We start from the raw sequence: 23,876 nt of genomic DNA, 5'->3' as shown, positions 1-23,876 counted from the left end.
TCCTAAGAAATTTTATTTACACTCTAGAGAACAGGTCTATTGCACTATTTTTCTTTATTTTTTTAAATCCGAGTTCAACTACCTTATAATTTTGTTTTGAGAAATTTCTTATTATTCATGCAATCGACACTCTGTCTCGAAGTATTGAATCTCTGTTATTTAACATTGTTTGTCGGTTCATGTAAATCCACTGAAGTTATTCTGTGGCTTATTTGTTAAGGCTTGAAGCGCAAAGCGAAAAGGCTTTAGTCGGTATGATACCCATGATACGTTACATCTCCTGCACTAAACATATACACCACAGCAGTTTGGTGATTCAGTGAAAGTTGCAGGTGGAGGATAATATATGCGCACATCTCATCTCCGCTCAGGCTCTTAACATGGTCTCCATTATGTGCTCCATTAGTGTTTATGTCTGGCTGTATCACCCTGGCACTAAAATATCTTTATTGTGGACACCAAGTTGGAATGCACGTATATGTGAATTGCATACAGAGCATGTTGGTATCAGAGCCTTTCCTTTTCTTTTTGTCTTCTGCTATGTTTATATCTGTGTTGAATTCAGGTCTACTAGTCTCTGATCCCTGATGAAGAGAAAATGAAAATGTCACGAGCAGCTGATGGGATTGTGTGTCCTTTCATATTTGATCAAATCCTCACTGTTATGGTAGCATCCAGCCCCATCATAGGTGATGAGTAAATGCAAATTGATACAGGGACCAAACAATTTCTATTTTTACCCTTAATGTTAAATTGTTCTTTGACTAATTCGTTGTTGTTTTGATAATGTGGGAAAAACATACTATTGCAGAAAACTAATGATTGCTAAATTAGGTGTATGACATTCACAATGATGTCATGACTCACCAGTGGGCTATGGAAGATTTTGAATGGGTCATCGAGGGCTCTCCATTTCTTCAGTCCCCTTATACTCCAACATGTATTAATTTCAATTTGTAGCGTTTGATATTATAAAACTGTTTGACCTGTATGTATGAGCAAAATTTTGTGACATAACAGATGTGGAAATGTAAAACCTGTAGAAATACTGTGTAAATTCTGAACACATACTCTGAGAACAGACTTTTCGGATAAGCAGGAGATGTGTTGCATTTATAGTTATTTATAGTTACATTATTCAGTTTATATTTTACAGTTGGGTTATGAAATTATATCCTTCACTTCAGCGCATGCAATAATAATGTCTTCCAACACTGGCAAGTTATTTGTCTTTGTCCCTTGGTCCCTCCTGCCAGTTATTGTAGGCAAGTGGCCCTTGACTCCTCTTTTGGCCCAAAATAACAGCAGCTGAGGGCACTTTGGCATTTTTATAGTTAAAACATTTACATGATAACAGTTTAATTATCTGCCAGTTAGATCAGAAATCTTAATAGAGTCCCTTAACTCTAGCAGGGCTGCGTTGAGTAATGACTTGATGAGCTGCAACATCTGACTTTGCGATCAGGTAATTGAGCTAACCCACTGGAGTTTGACAGACACAGTAAGACACATCTATTGCTCATTCAAGACCTTGTCAGTTAACATTATTGAACTACACCTTCAGTTGCACACCATTTGTCATTACTGAGGAAATGCAGTACAATCTTATATTTTAAATGCAAGGTTCACTTTTGGATCAAACGAAAAACTGTGATAATAGAACCATTTCAAACCCTACCTATATGTGGATGACGATCATTTGTCCTCTTTCACTCAAAGAGGCCTTTCTAAACACTGGAATTCTTGTCATTGTTGCGACTTTATGAATGGCCTAATTTGTTGCCACATCACAAATGTGCGATTTCACAATCACCGCCAGTTTTGTGACGCTTTCACCGATGGGTGGCTTTGAAAAAAAATAATGTCGTCTGACCGGGAGGCTGTCAGCTATCAGCACATGGCCCACTGGAGATATAATGGCATCAAGGAACTGGAATGAAAGCGGGCTTTTTAAACAGACCGGTGCAGGCTTACACTTGGAACACAGGTCAGCCTCAGTGCATCCATCTGAACGTAACTCAGGTTGACACAATTTGACCTCAGCTGATACCCCTCTCTGCTGGCTTTTGTTTTCACCGTTCTCTCCTGGGAATTGCTTTTAATACTATCCTTACAGATTCTATAAAATTTTCTAGTCTTCTGAGCTCTCATTTCTCAACATTTGCTTTTCTATTATTTCTCAGAACTCCTTGTCCTTTCAGAAATGATCCTTTGTAGGCCTTTGCTGAGGCTGGGGGTCTCACCGAATTGTTTCTCTCGGGCTGGCCTTCAAAGGTAAAGCCCCTTTGGAGGCTTGAATGAAGAGACTATTGTTGTTAGCTTGACTCAGATGTTTCGAAATGCAAACATTTAAAAACTGTATCGTACTTAATAATATAAAAGTGATTGTTAAATACTCTGCAGCAACTGTGTAACTTAACTGAATTCTCAGTTCATTAAACTTTTCATGAGGTGAGTTAAATGACAAGCTTCACTTATTGGTCTTTAGGAGCTGTGATTCCAAAGATTTCACAGTCAAATGAACAGCAAAAGATTAGTAAGTTTAATGCTGCTCAGCAGCAAAGGTAGTTTAATCTTTGCTTTCTTCTATGGCTTTAGCAGTGAGGAGGAGTGTCTTAACTGTTTTAAATAAAGGACCATCACCTGCTCATCATGCAGGTGTCTTTTTGTCCAGTTTTTACTAATATTTTTAGCTCATGGTTTGTTTAAAATTGGTTGGTTTGAGGTTGTTCTCAGAACAGCCATAAATCAGTTGATAAATGTCTATTATGATCAATTATATGTTGCTTTTTTGAGTTTATTTCCAATTTCAGATTATCTTTTTGTTTGTTTAGTAGCATTGCAGCAGATAGTTAGTCATTAGTCATTGCATTAATGGACTACTTCTAAGTTAGACATAAAGCGACAATTATGTATTTGTCCCATTTTCTGTATCTATTCCAAATTTTAACTTATTTATGTGCATAATTGTCTGAAGGCTTTTAAATTGCTCATCAAAGCAGCTTTATGATGAAGAACATACACTGAAACTGCTGAGTTTTTGTACGCTGCCAAACACAACCCAGCACCCAGTGGCCTGGTAGTCCTTTTCTGTTTTGTTGGACACAAAGTGCACATTTTTGAAGACTCATTTAAATTCTTTTAAGAAGACCTGAATCAATGTTAAAAAAGTCCATCATTTAGATGTAGCAGGTGGATGATTGTGCATGCTTCACTGATCAGAAATACAAAGATGCCCGAAAGAGCATTCAAGATGAGTAAAGGCAATGTTCCTCATTTCCTAATTAGTGTTTGGATTCTGCTTCCTCGCACAGCATCCCACATTGTTGCAGCCAACCAACAAAACAGTTGAGTTAAGCCACAAAACCTCCTGTATCTTTTCAGAGGAAACAGTTTCCTTTTGGTCTCCAATGCAGCCTGTGTTTAGTTTCTAGCAGTGAATGGGTATGAGGTGTGAAGCTATGAATACTGTGAGGTCAACCCGCCATGATGCTGTAAATACTAACAGGGCCAGTTGGTAATGAGTGAGGCCACGGCCCAGCTCTCTATTCATCCATTTAACCAAAGAAACTGAACATGGGGGAGTGTTCTTCCTGAACAAATTACACATAAAAAGGAATACTTTTACAACAGACAAAACGAGAGACTAATTGACATTGATCTCACATTAATCTTTTGTGTAACCTTTATAAGGAGTCTAAGACAAAGTGACCATGACAAGCAAACTCTGTGATCCCATCAATTTAGATATTTAACCTCATCTAAGACCTCATAAAGAATCACTTCTGCCATCATACATCATAGTGATGTGAAAATAATTTATCTTTACAGCTATTTCAGGGGTTCACTCCAATTTATGGGTAGTGCAGCGGGTTAAAGTCTGATGTTGACATTTGTTGTACATAAAGTCATCATCTTTGATGGAAAATTTGCTTCCTTGATCATCAAAAAACGTGCATGGTTGGAACCACTGTGTTCTCGCGATACACTGAACAAAGCATCAATCAGGTGATCATGAAACATTACTTGCAGAGCACCTTTCAACCTGGTTACTGCTATTCAGAGTGCTTTCACCGTAACTGACAAGGTGATAAGACAGTACAAATATGAGCAGTAAATCAGTTAGGGAGTAGCAAATGACAATGACAAAAGTTAGATTAAAGATAATAAGGCATTCAAAACAAGAAAACAAGAAAATAAATAATTAAATAATAACGGAATAATGGCTACTAACCATTACATTATGCAAAGCCAAAGAGTTTACATTTCCAAATATCAGCACTACTTTCAGCTAATCTCAGATCCTGCAGCTTTAGCAAAAACTAAAAGCTGCCTCACCAAAAGAAGAAGAAGCAGTCCTGGGTGGAGCATCAACTTTTCAGTCTGATGTGAGAAACCAAAAGGCAGCCTGTGGAGATCTGCAGGACTGATGTCAAATGAAGTGTGAGGATTACTGACAACAAATAGCTTCATATGCTAATGAAGGTTTAGTCTTGATTTTATCTGGATTATAAAAACAGATGTAGGTATTCAGCTATAGGTCTGCTTCATTACCAGGTGTTTAAAGAAAATTTCACCTGACAGTTTGTCACATCCCAGCTGAACCTCTCAGAGATGGTCATGCGGACAACAGGATTTAACCAGGAGGACATGCAGCTTAGTCTTGTCAAGACCGAGCTTAACGTAGCAAGCTCAAAAAGGAGATTTCTACCACAATGTGCTAATAAACGTGGAAACTTGGAAATGACTAACAGCTTATTTTGAGAATAATGGACAGATTTCATCTGCTTTGGGAGGTGGTTTGTTTTGACAGATCTTGGCATAGGTTTTCTGTTACTTCAAGAGTGAAGGAACAGGCTTGCAGTCGAAAGTGTACCCTATCACCGAGGAGTTAGTAGGCTCATCATTTAAGAGACTGTCAGAACATTCAGTGACAGTAATCTGGTCGAGTAACTGCAGTTGCACTATTTGCCCATAGGATGTCACTATATAGATGATTATCTAAACATCTCCCCCGGCATTTAGTGTCTGGTTGGCAAATAGATGTGCTGATCAGACTTGATCTTTCTCACTAAGGCTTTCAGACACACTTAACATAACTGGTGAAACTTGTGTTTCTCTATTAATGTATTACAGTATGATGGCTGTTACTGTATTTCCAGGGTTGCATAAAATATCTACTTCAGCAATGCTCTACAACTATATCTAGTCTTAAATTATATTTAGAAATAAATGCTATGAAAGTGAAATAATCTGAATAACTTCTGTCACTGAGCATAAGTGCACCATGTTGTCTTAGTGGCACTGATAAAATAATGATGTTGCATTTGCCCAAAATGTTTCCACACAACACATCATTATCCTTTAAAGTTCACTGATATTCAGTTGCACGCATATCAAGTAGTAATACACTTTGCTGTCAAAATAAAGTACATAATGAGAACAGCAAATAGCACCTGCCCTAATTGCACTACCATTCAAGACTCTTTTGTTGTTTTAGTGTGACAGCAGAAGAGGAAATCAACAAAAGTCCTGATAGTCTGTGAACACCTGAACTGAGGGATACTGAGCCACCAAAGGTTTTCACTGGTGTGACTGGACCTAAAGCTGGTTCAATAATTTGACACTGATTGCTACAGTAGATACATTAGACTCTAACAACAGGAAGTGATTTTATGTAGCCATTCTAAAAAGTGGGCTGACAAGGCTGTATGGGATTTTCTGGAAAACTGGATAATGTGGTACACATTAGGTCAAATTTCTTTGAGAAAATAGAGTGCAGGTTGTTTATATACTAACTGTGTTGATAGACAAAGCCTGCACAGGACTGGCCTCTGTCTCCATCACATCTAATATCTAATAATCTTTTCCTCCCCTGAATCCCTGATGCTAATACTGATACTGATGCTGTACTCTACTTCTGAGATCTTCAATATGTCATGAGAGCCTTGTTTGCCACTTTTTTTTTTTTTTTTTTATCTGATAAGCCAATGGCAGACTTGTTAACCAGGCATGTGGGATCTCCGCTTGCTGTCCATGGATCGCTGTCAATAGTTACGCTATTAAAAATTTGTTTTGCATCTGCATGTGTCGTCATATGTGCTGCTTACTTTCCAGTGCTATGACAAATAAAGCACTGCAGTAAAATAAATATATGACATTCATGTGTCAGTAGAGATTCTAGAAAAGCATATGAAATAGGACCATCACTGTAAAGCTGTGCTAAAGTCTCACCTCATCTGCTCCTTAGTTACACAGGGATTTAATGAAAGATATTGTTTTAGCAGACACTGTAACCTTTAAATGCCTATAGCTGTTTTTAATCCAAATAAAATCAAGGCTAATGCTTCATTACTGGGTATTTTTACATAATGATCCTCATGCTGCTGCTGTTAATTTTTTTATTAACGCAATTACCAGGCTCTTAGTGGACGGGGTCAGAGAGGTCTAATTACCCTGCGTCATGCCGGTAAATAGTTGGAGGTGTCTCTGAGCAGGTGGCCCTGGAGGTAAGAGGGAGACATGGGGCATACCGAGGCGGGCAATTACTGGATGAATTTCACTTTAATAAATGTTGAGCTACATTTGGAAATTCAGATAACAGAGCTTTCTGCCTAATGGGTGCTGCACTGAGGCCACTTGAGCAAGAAAATGATCTGAAAGAGGGTTTAATTAACACAAGCTACATGATCCAGGGAGCGCGTGACAGAATGTTAAAGTGAGGGGGAGAGCACACAGCACAGGGATAATATGAAAATTAGTGAGGAGGAGGGTGAGGTGGGGAGGTAAGGGGCCGAGGGGGGGTCGAGGTGCCAACTTTTATATCACAGGTTTAAAGTCTAGAATTTGCTCCTGTTTTTGTGCATTGCTACAGACACAGGAGTCACAAAATGTGTCACAGCTGCCATCAGTATGTCTGCAAACGGAGGAGAGGCCTAAGTCCAGAGGCCAGCCAGAACTAGAGTATAGTTTGACTAATAATATCAAACTTCATATTCATAATTAGGGCTACAAGTAACTATTATTTCAATTATTGATGAATCTGCAGATTACTTTCACAGATAATTGTTTAGTCTATAAAATGTCTGAAAATTGTGAAAAATTCTGATGACAGTTTCTGAGGGCCCAAAGTAAAATCTTCAGATGGCTGAAGATGACTGAAACGATTAATCAATTATTAAAATGGCTGGCAGTTTTATTTTTATTTATTTCAGTCGACTAGTCGATTGAGCTCTCAAATCAGCTCAAAACAGCTCAGGAGCTACTGATGACATTTCTTGCAGATTAGTTTAGAGCTTTGAGAAATTTAAACAATACAGATTTGTCATTGCTTGTACTTAAATCTGCATTATTCTTTCATACTGTTTACTTGTATATATCTTATTCTATATATGTCAAAAGAACTGTTTATTCTATTTATGACATATTTAAGGATGAAATTAAATGATGAAAACATGTCTTCTTCAGGATTTCGACTCACTGTGGGTCGACTCACACTGTTCTTCCTTGTTTGGTGTTTTGATGATGGAGGTCGAGACTGCAAACAAATGGGGCCAAAATCTTTTAAAAGTGTTGAATCGGGTTGACATGTGGTAGTTGTGAAGATTGTGCATCATTTGTCCATAACATTGTATCAGACTCATGTGGCAACAGAGGAGTCCATCGCAAACTTTTTTGACTTTTTACCTGCAGTTGAAATGACTTCGAACAGCAAAAGCATTACAGGGGCCTGACTGTTAAAAGCTCTGAAATGAATCTTGTAGTTTGCGGTTTTGTGATGATGCACAACACTTTTAAGTGGTACCTACTGTTGACCCTGTGGTCTCTATGCACCAACTGTAACTCAGCTATTTATAGCTGGTGGTTACTCAGATGCAATGTTTTTTTTAAAGGGAAACCTGGAAGAATGCTTATGTACACAAGCTAGCTTACCATGCAGTGACATAATCACATGTTTGAAAAGTTACAGATAATTCAGTGTTGCACCTGCATTATGTGTCACTGAAAGGACTGTGTTTTGGCCTGTAGCTCCTGTCACTTTTTAGTGTTTGTTGCATGAGCTGCACTAAAGCTGCACCGTATAGCTCTGTGTTATGTGTATAGAGGACGTGGGGTTTTGTTTTTGTTTAAACAGTGTATATGTGTGGTTTTGTGCATGTAAGGTCCTCATGGTTTTACACACTGCGGTCTCCCTCCACTCTCCACTGGAGCTAAAAGCCCCGAAACAGAACGGTAATTGCCCAATTAGGGCCCTCGCTCTGTGGGCCGCAGAGCACTATGCGCCTCCACATGCTCACAGAGTCAGATAATTGAGCTGAAAGCAAATGAACGGATGGCAGACAAACAAGCTACTAGAAAATAATTACTTGGAGTGTTTCTTTTCAGTACCTGTACAGCGAATTTCATTATTGTCAATAGCCTCTAAAGCTGCTCGAAACGGTGGTATTTGTCATTTTCATAGAGACTTGATAATGACATTAATTTGTCTTAATGGGTTGGTTCTATTGTTAAAAATAGTAAAATGAGCAGAAATTGTCTTTCCTCAGCAGGTAGAGAGGACTTCACCACACTCCCGTCAGGCATGAGGAGATAATTTGGTGTGCTTGTCAAATTTCCAATAATTTGTTATATGGAACATGAGTAATGCTAATACCATTAATGTCCATTTTCCTCTAAATTCATTACTGCCCTTTTTCCCTTTTATGTTTTTAATGCCTCTGCCGTTTTTCTGTGCTTCAAGAGGTTATACCAGGACTGATTAAAAACATGCACATTTAGACTTTTGCCTTATACACACATGCGTAAACACATGCACACCATTTAAAAGATCTGTAAGATATATGCCTATCAGTCATCCTCCTAAACAACTGAAGCAGCTGGTAAGCCTGAAATATCATTTCACTTTGTTTGAAAAAGGTTACATTCAGACAATAAATCGTCTTTAAATGACAACATCATAAATAATCTGTAGTCAGTGTCATTTAGTGTGACTAGATTGTCACTAGACGATTAATTCAATTTGTGTTAATGTTACAATATATTTTTGCATAAACCTGTACATCACATATATTAACATATTAACATCCCTCTGTAACTACACCTGGTTGCATGAAAATAATATTTAGATAATATGTATATTATTACTTTTATTTAATCTTTAATGTTTTAATTTTGAAGAATGATTTTTTTTTACAAATAAATATTTAGCAATTTAGATTTAAATGCCCACAGTTCCTAATCTTGTTGAGATGAAATGCAAGATGATCTAGGAAGATAAAAGATATATATATTATAAATCAGCACTACGTAAAAGTTGTCACCTTTCTAAATTCATTTTCAAAAACATTTTTTGGTTATTCTAATGACTAAAAGACTGGGAGAAAAAAATAATTGCCAAAAATTGATTATCCATAAATGCATAGATATAATATGTAATGCATGCTGGTGTGTGTGTGTGTGTTTACGTATATATGAAAAAAGAGCCGACAATCCACATAATAAAATTCATGATTATAAAAATTGCTGCAATAAATCCAGTGAAGATTATAAAGCAAATGTAAGAAGTACAAGAACTGTTAAAGGAAGAAACAAATCTAAATGTAAGCGTGCGCCCTGTTTGATTTCTAAATTACCAAAGAAATATAAAATAGAATGCGGTGTTTCCTATTTATTTACCAAAATTTTCAAAATGTCACCAAAATTTTAATAAAACAACAAAGAAAAGTGTGCAAACTCTGGGGCGAGAGACTGTTGAGCTGGAGGCAACGGAGGCAGCTGCTGGGAGGTGATAAATCTGAATCAGTTGATGGCTCCCTGCCTCCATGTGACCCTCCAACATCACTGTGACAAAACAACATCAAACATCCTGAACTTGTGCACACAGTTGACTTCTGTGCCTGAAGCGGGGACGGCGAAATGAGAAATTCCTGTTTCCTTTCTTCCATCATGCTGGCAACCGTCAGCATGTTGTGAAGAGGCAGCGAGAGGAGGATGACAGCACAATAAAAACAAAACTAATACGAGCCCATTGTGCAGGTATAATTTAAAGCTACCAGGTGCTCACATCACCCATAAAAGAGAAGACATGGGGTCAGCAAAGTAATAAGGTTGAAATTCTGAACTGGTCCTATTTAGCACACTATGCAACATGGAGCAGCTTAATTTTCAGCACAGAAGATCGTTTTGGTCAGCTTTTAAAACATTTAAAATTCTGGGAATAATTTCATGAGTCTGAGAATTTCATCAAAACCAAGAAGCAGAAGAAACTACATTTCTCTTCATTACTCAGAAGTCACATTCTGAGGATAAACCAAGGATTTAAATACATTTTATTATGGCCACAAACATCAAAATGCTTATCCTGATTAACCATCCCTGTCCCCCCGATTCTCCATATTTCTTCGTATTTCTGGGCCAGATTAAAAATCTTTTTCTAAATTTTATAACTAGGAAATAATTTTAGCAAATGAAAGCAAACCTTTTAATAAATGAAGGAAACAGTGAGGAACCTGCACTTAATTGTTCTCAAACGTAGAGGTGAAGCTGCTGACCGCAGAGCGTTCTTGGCTGGGAAGTCTCCTTCTGTGATCAGCCTACAGAGGGCGCTGGTAAAAATACAGTTAAATACTGAAGAAAGTTTGATATTTTAAGTATTGGTCTATAATAAGTTCTGTGTAAAATAAGTCTGTCATATAAGAAAAAGTGCAAGAAATACAGAAATGGTTTGACTTGCTTTTGTATTTGAAGTTGACAGACTAAATAAATGTGATGGTGAAGAGTGCAAGTGCAAAATAATCCCGTAAAGTAAAAGAGTTATGGTAATCTGATAAACCACATTTCACTATTTGTTCAAATTAAAACAAAAGAAATACCCTGTCATGAATCATTGTCTGTAAGTAAGAACTTAAACATAATTCAAATAATGTTTAGTAAGTTAAGGTAGGTCAACCTCGTAAGGTTTGTCCATGTGGTGAAATAAGGCGGATGAGAAATACTCATCTTTACGTCAAACTTAAAGATGAGTATTTCATCAAACTTACGTCAAACAACATGATCTCTTTTTCCAGTGCACAATATGCAAACGAACATGCTCCACTTTCTTATGGTGGAAGAGATGACGCAGTTGTTGTCGCGCTCTCCTGCAGTGACTTTTTTTAACTTGCAAAAAGTTAAGTTGCATCTACAATTTTAGGCGGAGGTGATTTATTGACGTTTAAGGCTGCAGCTTCATTAGCAATGAATGCATGACTGAAGTGTATTTAAAAAAACCAAAACAGAACCAAAACCATTTGACACTTCAACTGATGTACTGATTCACCGCAGACTTTTTTAAGTTTCTCTTTTATTATTGAATTATGTGGCACGAGGCATCATTCTGAGTCAAGACAAACCTAATCCAGTCATGTTCACTTTTGTTTTGTTCAGGTTCAAATGGTAAATTGAGGACTGAGATGGATCCTTTGCTTGCTTACTTTATTATATTTGCAGTGTCATACAGCACACGATGTGTCAATATGGTTCTGTCCTCCTGGTGTATCTAAAACATGGTGGACAGAACATTAGAGTCACATTTTAATAGTACAAAGTTGACTCAAACTGGTAAGATGATGTAGAGATGCTTTCAATTTCATCTACTGGAATGTTGCTGGATGCTCTTGCTGGCATATTTGGTTGAAAGTAGATGGCACCATTCCATGATTTGACTTACTTCTCAGGGTCAGTTAGCTGGCTGGATGCACCGGTTCAAAACATTTACAGAAAGCAAAGGAGTCAAACACTTCTTCAGAGGCAGATTGTTATTTCATTTTAAACAGGGAGTTACAAGCAAACTGTGTCTTCAAATCTGTCTATAATCTATGATGTTTACATTTTACGACTGGCAGAAGAAATTTTAAGCAATCGATTATAGGAGACTTAATTCGGTGAAAGATATGATAAGTAATGCCAATATGTAATAATAATATGTTATTCTAACTAATTATAACTGATTCCAAGATCATCATATTATCTGCGTGATTAAGATGCAGTAACAGGATTTATTGTCTGTGATCCTGAATTTGATGATATCTACTTTTCTCAGTTATTTTTTTCCCACATCAAACACATTTTTCAAGTACTTAAATGTGTAATCATGACCAGTGTACCATAAGTGAATTTAAAGCATTAACTGAAATGGGTTGCTTACAATCACTGCTATAGTATTGACTGTGTGTCCATACATAAAGCTGAAAGTAAAATGTGTTAATATTCATCTAAGTGATACTTCTGCCTGTATTTAGGCGTGTATGAGTCTTTTTAGATTGTGTAAAATGTCATGAAGTGCTGTGAGTGCCAGAGGATTGTTATTTGACATGACGATGACTGAGCTGATGATTCATTTTTGCGAGGCCTGACTCCTGTTTGGAGCTTCTTATGTAACACTGTTGAATAATACTTTTTAAATAGAGACACTCTTGTTTCCCACAAGACCCCGGGTGGGAAATGATGTCTGAGTGTGGGGTATCTTCGGATGTTATATGCAAACAGAAGAAAAAAGAAAGGGAATGCAGAATACATAGTAGACATAGTAGAAAAAATACACTGTACTGGAAAGATTTGGTCCCTTCAACTTTTGAGATGAATGAGTATAAATATGCCAGAAAACAAAACAAAACAGGAAGTGTTGCACTGGCTTGTAATACATAACTTTGTAATGCTGGCATTTTCTTGTGGTAATTATTCTGATACGTTTCTACACTAATCCAATCAAATGAGCCGGAAGTTTAAAAAAGACGTGCACACTGATAATATACCCCAATAGAAGATCCGTCATAGGATGCCTGGGTTTTAATGTTATGTGCTTTGCAGCTGGAACTGAACAAAATAAAAAGATCCAGACTGTCCCAGTCACCAGGGTATTAAACCAGTGCATATAGATGTGTGGTAAGTATAGGAATGGTATGAGAAAAGGGATGAAGATAACACAGTTATTGATTTTCAACCAAATTGCATTGACGATGAGCTTCTTTGAACAGAATTTCACAGAATGACAATCGTTTCACTTGTTTTTGTTGTCCAAGTCAATGAGTGGGCGAGCCACTGTAAAAAATATTATTAATATTATTTTAAGTATTTTTGTACTTGTATTTATGTTGACAATAGTCTGGTTTTGGGGGGTGGGGGAGATGGGACATGCAATAAAGAGTCAGAAGCAAACCTGGGATGTTGTGACGCTTGCTAAGCCAATTTTTAGCTTTAGTTTACACATATGAACAGTCTTGTAATATGCAGCAGTAGAATAAAATTCACTGCTTCACTGTTTGAGTATTTTATCTCATTTTGGGCACTTCTGCCAGTATGTAGCACATTTTAGACTGCAGCAGAAAAAGGTCCTATTTAATATTGTGATAATGAATTCAGGCATAGTGTCAGTCAGCTCTTCATAGGAGTAAAGAATTTAGGATGGATACATTTTAGTTTACTCACATTGTAAATATTTAGGATTTTGTATATTTCGCTTCTTTTATAACTCTAGTAATTACAAGAAAGTTAAAAATGTTAATGTTGGTTTAATGTTGGTTAAAATGTAATATAGAACTGATCTGAATTTAATGTGGACCTTTAATTTGGTTTTTGTCTTTGTTTATTTATTAAGTTGTATTTTATTTTACATTCTATTATTATTATTATGTAGTCATAGCAGTAGCATAAGAATCAGCATTTTATTTTTGCTACTACAACCATTCTAAGTTGTTCAAGCTAAAACAGTATATCACCCTTGTGCATAAATGGCAATAGAGACCCACGAAACAACATTAACCAAGTATTTAAATTAAATCTAAAGGATATGCCCAGTGTCTCATTTGACTAATTCATTGATGGTGTATCTCCACCTGCTTCGGCCCCTGTGCCAGTGTCTGAATTTGTGTGACGGAGGGGCTGAATGGTGATGTGTGACACACTCCTGATGAAAAATAACAGCGGCCCTCAGATCTGCACAACGGCTGATGAAGAATCACTGACTTTTATTGGTGCCGAATAAAAGGATGTGAAGAAAGAGTCAAAGGCTGAGAGAGAGAAAGAGGGATTCAGAGGGAGGGGCGGAGGAGTGCAAAACAAGGCCCCATCCATCACACGAGTTGAGAAGACACATTCCTGTGCCCTTAGCAAGAGGATACATTCACTCAAAGTCACAATAGAGGGGGAATCTCGGAGAAGCTGGGAGGGGCACCCATCAATACACAACCTCACCCTTGGGCTCTCTGTGCGCACAAACTCAATGCCCCTTCCAGTCCAATTCAATTTCCTCTATAAGCATGACAAATGTACATTTTGCTGCCGATGAATACATTCATACTCAAAACAACAAAACAGCCTAAAAAAAAAAAAAATCCCGGCATGGATGCTAATAGTTAAAATTCTTAATTCCCCTCCTCTTCTTCCCTCCCTCCCTCAGTCCGTCTCTCTCTCTCTCTCTCATTAATCGGAGTTGGAGAAATTTGAGCTGGGGTTGTAGGATATCACTGCCTGGCAGAGCTAGTGGGGATTTTAGGGTGGAGGGAGCAGGTGATGGCTTTCTGGAGTGCACTCATTTACACTCCTCCCTTTCTCTTGCTGAGCAGCGTGAAGAGGTGGGAGAGATGAGGGGCCGCCTCCTCTCACTCCTGTGAGCTGCACCTGCCAGTGGTGAGAGGATCAATTGTGAACTCTGACCTTGTACCTTCCACAATGCCCAATTATTACCCATACCATGTAATATATACATCATTCACTGAAGACTGACAAAAATTACGTTAAAATTATGTAGGTGTTCAGCTGGAGAAACAATCTTAAATGCAGGAAGTTAAACAGGAAAGCTATTACTGACTTCAGCTGACACTGTTTTTCCATTGATCAAGTTAAACACACTTACAGTAGATTTTACTAATCTGTTGCTGGCATCATAAACTGTAAATGTAAAATGTCTGAAGTTTTGACTTGACTGCCTCACTCATCATTAGTATCAATTTTTCAGTGTACAGTCACCCATACCACATATACAAAGTATATTAGGGATACACAGAAAATTAACATTTATGGTATTAAACTCACATAGTTGCAGTTTTGGAAGAAGTGTTCAGATTCTTCACTGAAGTAAAAATACATATACCACACTGTGAAAATACTCCACTACAAGTAAACTTGCATTAGAAAAATACTCATTGTTTAGTATAACACTCCCTGCCTGTATTTGACTGTTATACCTGTTTTTGTGCATATTTACCAAAATCTAAACTGTTAATTAGTTAAGTTCAGGCAAGCTGTTTCCCCCTTTTTCCAGTCTTTATGCTAAGCTAAGCTGTCTGGCTGCTGGCTTCATATTTACCATATGGCCCTTGTCGTGGAACTCTTGGTAAGAAAGATTTCTCAAAATGTCAAACTGTTCCTTTAAGACTGGACAAACATGCACATATTCTGACACTGCATAAGCATTGTGCATTGAGAGCAGATTGTCCAAACAGCTTGAACAACAACAACACTACTCTGTTCTTAGACAAGATAAACATGAATCTAGACGGTGATGATCTTTCCTAGCATAACGTGAACTGCTGTAGTTTTTACTCGACTGCTTCAGTTCACATCAGCACCCAAGTATTTTTCCCATCTTGTGTTCATTACAAAAAGTGTTCCAAAAAGGAGGCCTCTTTATTTTTTTCTGTCATACCATACAAATGGGCATTATTCAGAGTTGTGAGATCTATTTGGGGTTTTGTCAAGACTTAGAGTAGTGTGAAAGTTGGTGTCAGTGGACCCCTGGCCTAGACCAGCTGAAAGCCAGTGTGTTAGTTTCTATGGTAATGGAGAAATAGTAACTACCTCCCAGCAGCGTCCCGCCGCGTGTCGCCTCCTGAATAGAGTGCATCTGCAGAAAACTGAGGGACCCTGTGAGATGGGCAGTGACCCGTCATCACACTGACTCTCACATGTATGGTCATATATAGACATTGAATTAGTCTAAACCTCTCTTTCACACTGCTTACGTCATAATTCTTGAGGGAAAGTTGAGGTTGAGCCATATATTCCCCATTTAGTCAAAAGCTGTGTTTGTGAGTGAGTAAAAAGCTGTCGCAGAGGTCATTAAGATGAGGGGGGAGAAATAAAATGCAACAACGGCAAAGTGGGGGGAAATAATGAAACAAAAGTTGACCTCAACCCACATTGCCAGCAATAGAAATTTGAGAAGAAAAGGGGATATTGGGTTATGAAAATCATACAGGGGGTCTACTCTTACTTATGCAAATGGTCTAAAAATTCATTGCCTTGGAAGTGTTGCTGTCACCCAGGAAACAACTCTGTCCTTTAAAGAGTGGGAACAGTTTAATATTTGGAAAATGTAGCCTAGTTCAACATTAAACCAAAAACCTCAGAACCTCAGACATTTTTTGTTTGTTTGTTTTTTTTTCCTCAGACTTCTTTCCAAAAGGTGGACAGAATGACACAATATCAGTACAACTTTTAAATATCAAAATGTTAGAAAGTTTGTGTTAACATTCAAACATCTGTATCCCCAAGAAAATAAAAACAATCCCAAAACAATGGTGACTTCTGAATGGAGGCTAATGTGAGATGAATGGAGAGGAAATGGGCCAAACCGCAGGAGGTCATTAATGAGAAAACCATAAACTCTAAGGGACCACAGTGGTTTTAGAGTTTGCTTCCTTTTAGACTTCTTCCTGAAGCTCATCCTCATCCTCTTGAAAACACTCTGAAAATGAGGAAATAATGATGTGTTGAGCTGAAAATTAGTAATTAATGGTTAGAATAGCTGTTTTTTGAGTGTTTATCCCGCCCCCCCCTCCTGCTCTAACTCTCTGACCTCCCTCCTCCCTAACCCTTACCCCCCTTGGTGGTTTCCCATGGGCCTCCAATTGATTCAATTAAGTGAACACACAAATACCATATGCTTAAAGATGTTTTTTCTCAACCAGTCTTGGCAGCTGCATCGCGGAAACATACTTGATGCAGATACTTTCGCAGATAGCAGGAAATTCAGCTGTTTTTCTGTGATTTCTCCGTCCCCTTTGTTTTCAAATTAGCCTTCTAGGAAAACCTACTGGAAACATCAGAACATCAAAAATGAAAACTCAGAGAGAAAAAAGAGATAATGAACGAAGGGGAACTTGAATGAGGGGAGGGAAACGGGAGGATCAGGAACGCAAAGCGGTGAAAAGGGGGGAGGAGTAGCAAGTCGCCATCAGAAGTTGTCCTGTGCCGTAATTCTGCTTTGTTTTCTCCACAAAAAAAGTCTCCGACAGCATAGTGGTCGGCTGAGAGAAATGAGGCAAACACAACATCTCAGAAGACACTTTGCATCCTTTTGCTTTTGTACTTGTGGGACTGTTCATGGGAGAGCAACAGACACAAAATTGGGAACAAAGGGGGCCAGTGTGGATGAAGGCACTATCACTGACATCCCCAGCACTTTGAACAACTTGTCAGTGCAGACACTGAAGCAACTGCATTCTGTCACATTTGTGTACAGACCCCTTGAAAGGGCCGGCTGACCTGCCCATATGCCTTTATTGGGGTTCAAATGGCAAGAGGCATTCATTGTGTCTGTGAGAGTTCATTAAATTCATTGGTTTGACCTGTTATTTCTAGGCCAAAAGTCTGCTGATTTGGAAAAATGTGAGTCAGCCATACGTAATCGCCTACTGACCTTCACAGGGTAACAAACCCTTTTGAAGAGCATTTCAAGGCTTTTATATGAATAGGGTCAAAGGGGAAGTTTGAGACATATCTATACCAGAACCAATGGATTTACATCAAAAGGGAATTTGAAATCATCCAACGATATTTAGACCTCTAATGGCTCTGTGGCGTCTTTCTAACCATATTTTTGAGCATAACCCAACTTCTAATTACTTTTCACTCATGAGGAAAGTGTGAGGATTGATGAAAGTTGCATGCCAGAAAGACAGAGTTGAAAAATTCATTAATCAGCAAATGCTGTGTGTATTAGTGTGGAGGACACTGAATGGCAAATAGAACTTCTTTGTACTATTGTCTTACTCTTAAGTTGAAATAGCTGGAAGGCAAACTTGACCATTTTAGTTCCCATAACATCATCACATTTAGATGTAAATGGACTCATTAGAAAGGCCAGACTGTCAGGTTTGCATCTATTTCCCATTTATTCTTGTCAAGAACCGGCCAGGCCCACATCGTGTGCTGTTCTGCTCAAGTATGAGTGTAATTTTTCTGTTGCTTTAAACAGAGCAACGTCCATATAAGTCACTTGAGTCTGTTCTGTCATTATGTAAAGGGAATCCCAAATGTTATAAAGAGAATGCTAATATTAACATTAGACTAGTGATTTCTTAGGCCACTCTTATTATAATCTACAACCACAAAGAGCTGAATAGATATAAATGAAATCTATCTTTCTGTATAAAAATGTGCCAAAGTAGATTACAGTCTTATACAAAATTACCAAAGATATTTTCCTTCTCATTTACTGTTAAGTACATTTCATTTCATTTTTCAATTAATTCACTTCTTTTAAAATACAGAAACATGCACTGATATAAAATTTTTGCTGTCATAAAGGTCTAGCATTAGACTCATAGTTTTATTTGTTTTTTGTTTGTTTGTTTGTTTGTTTGTTTGTTTGTTTTCATCGCTTTAATTTATCACACTCTTGGTGCTTTGTTGTGCTCAAATGTGTTTTCAGGCTGAGGACAGTTATTTTTCACTTTGCTGTAGTTACCCAAGCAGCTCCGTGTGCTTGTGAGATTTCACTAACAGGAAGTTAACACAATGCCTCACCAGAGATAGAAAAATTTCTGATGTCAGACCAAAACTGTTGGAATCTGTTTGAATAAACCAAGAACCCTGCTCAAACTACAACACAGAGTGGTTTGGAATAACAGCCAACACCAGTCTTCGCTCATAGATTTTTAACATTACTGAAAGGACCGCCATAAACAATATAGCGCTCTTCTTTTCTCTGATTATTAGTTATTCATTAACTGTTCAGTTGTAGTGTTCAGTCCTCAGTGCTGGGACTGTCTGTGCAGCCAGCTGTGTAGAGGCAGCCACAGCAGTGAGGACGCACCCAGCAGCAGCACTTGACACGGACTCAGCCACATCAGAGAGGCTCTACACGGCAGACTGAGGCATAAATTCAGCAGCCAGATTTACCATCAGGGGAGAAATGATGAGAAAGACATGGAAAATGCTCATGGAAATGGATCAACCATCAGAATGAACCAAACTTTCTAAGCATTTCAGTCACATCACCTCTATCATTTTTATTATTATCGTTAGTCATTTCTCCCCGTCAAGTTTTCATGCTGTCTGTACGATTTGTGCTTTTCAACATGCCACTTGAGATTTTTTCACTTACATAAAAATGTAAAAAAGTAATTTTTCTTTATCATTGAGATATGAAACATGAAATTGAGTACAACAGTTAGTAGTGAATTATAATGTATTTCTTTAATTTTTTGCTAAAAGTGAATTTTCAAACACCACTGACTGCAGAAGTGACTTTTTGTAATCCTATGACTCCTCTGCACTGTGGGACTTGTTCTCTGTGATGGCCCTCCATGATGGAGGTTGCTAGGAGATTTTTAGGATCCACCTCGGTGAACCGCAGCTCAAACTTGTGTCAGCATGACGTATGACCTGTCATTTGTCATATTCACACACGCAGAGATGTTTGAGTGTGTGGCGTGGCCTCTTGCTTTTCAGTGTCTATCAAATGCAACTTCCTTGCACAATGAAATGTACAAATGAAATTATTTAAGAATGTACAAGGTAACATACATATAAACATGAAAAGGCAGAGGGGCCAAATAGCAACTCACTTGCTTAGTGTTTGTGATTGAATCTTATGTTTGGCTTGTTGTATTTTAAGATATTGATATAACATCAAATTGATAAATATGATAATGATCGGAGGGTGTATTATCAGGCACCTCTGCTTTGTATTGTTAATGTGCTCTCTTTTCAACGGTAGCCATGGTTCAAGTCATCATGTAAATAACCATAGATATAAAGATTGTGATGGAAGGAACAGACAGTTATGTGAAATCAAAAATGATCTCATTATTACATTATTGTTAATAACACTTGGCTCTGTTCTTTGAAGTAGGCTGACACTGGTGGAGGACCCACAGGAGGCTCAGTGTCTCAATTGTGTTATCTGAAATGTAAAAAAGCAGGGAAAAAAAATCTTCATATCACGATGAAGCATTTTTTTTGACCACAATGAAACATAATGAGATTGTCCACCACAGATTAGACAACTCCTACACATTTCCACTTCATTAGCTGATGTCATCATTCTCCCTTTTTTTTATTTTTTTGCTGGTCTCAGCTTAATCATGACAATTCATAGTGTGGACTGAAATAAACACACTGACTCAAAGAAATAAAAAAAGATCTCATCTGAAAACAGTGTTTTGAAAAAGTAAAGCTACTGTTTCCTGCACTTCAATTTTTTCAGTTGTTCCTGCAGTATCTGAAAAATATAAAAAAAGCTAAACTCCTTTTGTTAACGCTCTGTTATTTTCATACAAGCCAGAAAGTGACAAATACAAAGTAGATTTCTGTTCTTTAACCTCTTTGAATACAGTTCTGATCTTGCAGTAAATTTTCAGAAAAGGCCAAATTAATCTCAGGAAAAGTGAACTATAACAGACAAAAAAAGAGCTTTTCTTCATTCTTCGAATTTTACTCTGCTGTTTTGTAAAGTAAGGAAGTGTTTTGGCAGCGAAATTGGGACTATAAAAACATTCACAGTTAGAACTGTAAGGCTTTCAAACAATGTGCAGTTTAGATGTCTACCAACATAGGTAATAAATCCTCCTCCAGGCTTGTATTTGAACAACTACATTTGTGGCAATATTCATAGTTGAGCCAATAAAAATCACATTTTGAAACACAATACTTGAAATTCTGAAGCAAACAAACAAACAAAAAAATGTACCCCGAACATGTGAAAACAATTTGAGATTATTTTTGATTTGCTGGATGCCACATATATGTGGTAACTTGTTTTGAAAATGCTATTTGATCTGTTTAATAGTGAGGCCATGCTGAGTTAAGCGGCACTTTCACATAATTATCATCTTGAAATGGTCACTTAAATATCTCCTTATCGCAAAAATACTCACTGAAGCCCCTCTGCTTTCTAGGTGTTATCTCCATTCAGCTTGATTAAACACATGCCACTTCTTTAATTTTTTATAATTAAAACTGCAACGGAAAAGCATTTAGATTCCTCTGGTTCACTCCACTTCACGTTCACCTGTAGAGCCTTATATCTGTCACATAATGGCACCTCATCTGACTGCATCTCTTTGTCAGTCTCCCTCTCTCTTAAGGATTCATTAGTCCCTATAGACTCCAACAGCCTAAACATATTGCACCATTCAGCTGGTACTTATGTGTCATCTGTTATCTATTGGACTGGTGTTTGTGGTGAGCATATGAATGATAATCAGTCCTTTGTGTGTCCATAGAGGTGCAGCAGGATCTGCAGTCTGTGATGTTGCCTCAGGGAGAGATTAGGAGGGGCAGCCGGCCCTCTGTGTCACGTCGACAGTCACAGCGCCCATCCACGGCTGGGCCAAACCCCACTGGGACCTTAAATCCTGTTACACTGTCAGCTAAAACCATCATTTGTATTAGAGATGTGTGGGTGTTTAAGTGTGTGTACATATTAAGTGAGGGGGGATAGTGTCTTAAACTATGAATTATTCATACCAAAAAGAAAAGGAGATATTGACTACATCTCCATAAACAGACTGCTCTCTTTATGTCATCAGGCACGAGATCTTCGGGTATAATTGCATAAAAGCCCCTGAAAATGTGCTTCTCAAACGGCACAGCAGGCACTGGTCAGTGTTATCATCAGGGATGAACTTGAGTGATGGCAATTGTTCCGACTTAATATCTTATAAATAATTTACTATTTCAGGGGCATTGGTTTTCCCCCGTATCAAACACGAACGTTAAGAAGCTTTACCAACCCACAGCTGTATGCTAGTTACTGAAACACATGAAGCTGAATTAGTCTGGCTCATTTGGTTTGTGAGGGAAAACATGTGGATGTGATGATACATGAACCTTGTCATAAGTGGCTATGAATGTATATTTTTTTTAGCTTGGGACTAGTGCAAAAAATATAACAGAGTTGTTGTAATGTGAGTGAGCTATTTCCCTCCATTATTTATCTCAGTAACAAGTGATTATGGAGAATGAGATTCTTTGCACTTCTGGCCCGCGCCTCCAGAGGGAGGTCAAAACTATTTGTCAGTCTCCAGTTGGGATTGCAAATTAGGATGAGCCTCCCTGCGTGACGACCCATGAAACCTCTATTCCTATCCACAGGGTGACTGCTGTACATAATTTGAAAATTAGGGCCTTTGATAACATCTTTATGTTAAGCAATACATCAATCTGCCACCACCATCCAGGCTATCTGTGGATGTCAGCTGGATGAAAGCTGGATTTGAGACAAAACTGTTTTTAAATCTACAGTGTTTAGGACCAGGGCTGGAATAAAAATCACACATTTTGTCTGAGCTTAAGCACACGACCCTTCATGAGAATAATAGCGCTTTTAACTTATGATGAAAACATGTCATTAACTTATTACCTAATTAAGGATCGGAATAAAAGCGATAGATTTGTCTTTATAGGTTTCCGAGAGTGCAACAAGATTGGCAGACTAGTTAATGGATCATTCCTGGCAGGAAATGAAAGGATACAAAAGTGAAAATGGCCCTCGCCGATGTAACATTCAGTCGGACAGATATTTTGCCTCGTTAAAGGGTTTAACTGCTCCTAATTTGTACCTACTTTAATGGCGCAGCCTAATTACAGATCTAGCCTCTATGGAAGATTAGTGGTGTGAAGCTGAGCACATTAGGCCTCTTTTATGAGGAGAAAACAGATAGCATCACACCGTCATGTGGGTAGGCTGTGTTTATGGAGCTGAAGAGCTAATGCGCCAGACGTGACAATTTATGGGAAATAAAGCAGTAAACAACACACTAAAGAGAGGACGAGGGAACATGGTAGGGTTCTTCCCGCCTATAATTTAAAATTTAAAATGCAAACCACACAGAAAACAACAAGTTGTGGCTAAGCAATAACTTTGTGTGGACCAGCTTAGCATCGTGTTTTTTTTCCTCCCATCAAACGTGCCGAGGCGTTGGGATCCAGCAAGATGTCATATTTATCCTGGATTTAAGACTGTTTTGGTGAAAGAGGAAAAGAAACCTGTAAGGAAGAGAAAACACATTCCACTATTTACTCACACATTACGGACCCCGTCCCTTTGAAGGTCTTGTTCAGAGAGCCTTAAAGTGAAAGAAAATGTTTTCCTATTACTTAATTCAATCAGAGCGCGAGGCGGGGGCTTCACGCGCCGCGCACTGGGCTCCTCTATGACAGAGTCGCCTTTGTTGCGTCTATCCGCCGCTGTCACACACTTTAATTCGACTCTCTTTCTCTCTCATTGAAAACCCTCCACAATGACATTCAATAAGGGCCGCAGAGTGAAAACCTGGTTATTTTTACATATTCTTTCCCCCGACTCGGCAGGGGCCCGAGCAAAGGAATTAATCACTGCTCTTTAACAGCACTGCCTTCAGGCAATGACTTGTCCCTTTTTTGTGCCCAGAAATGACACATTAACCTTAAAATGGATATGCATAAACTTTACATTCAGCTGTTGCATTTATATTTGCGCTCAGCACTGTCAAATGAAGTAGCCACACAAGTGCGGAAGACCTGCCAGCCTGCATATAAATACACATATAATTACCTAACCGCATGCGTGCAAAAATTATTATAAGAATGCTTTCCGTTTATTCCGAAAATAACGTGGCAAAAAAATGAAT

General features: G+C 38.1%; 1 long non-coding RNA gene across 2 annotated transcripts in view; it reads left to right on the top strand.

The window, feature by feature from the left end:
• LOC124070917 overlaps positions 1-21,773 on the top strand; it is a 29,492-nt gene extending 7,719 nt beyond the window's left edge. For both annotated transcript variants that reach the window (XR_006845259.1, XR_006845260.1), the window contains one exon: positions 21,489-21,773. This is a non-coding gene — a long non-coding RNA (uncharacterized LOC124070917). The remainder of the gene's footprint in view (positions 1-21,488) is intronic.
• The last annotated feature ends 2,103 nt before the right edge of the window (positions 21,774-23,876 follow it).

Source organism: Scatophagus argus, chromosome 14 (genome assembly GCF_020382885.2).
Source record: "Scatophagus argus isolate fScaArg1 chromosome 14, fScaArg1.pri, whole genome shotgun sequence".
NCBI lineage: Eukaryota > Metazoa > Chordata > Actinopteri > Scatophagidae > Scatophagus > Scatophagus argus.
The sequence above is the reverse complement of the archived record's forward strand: the minus strand, read 5'-3'. Positions and strand labels throughout refer to the sequence as shown.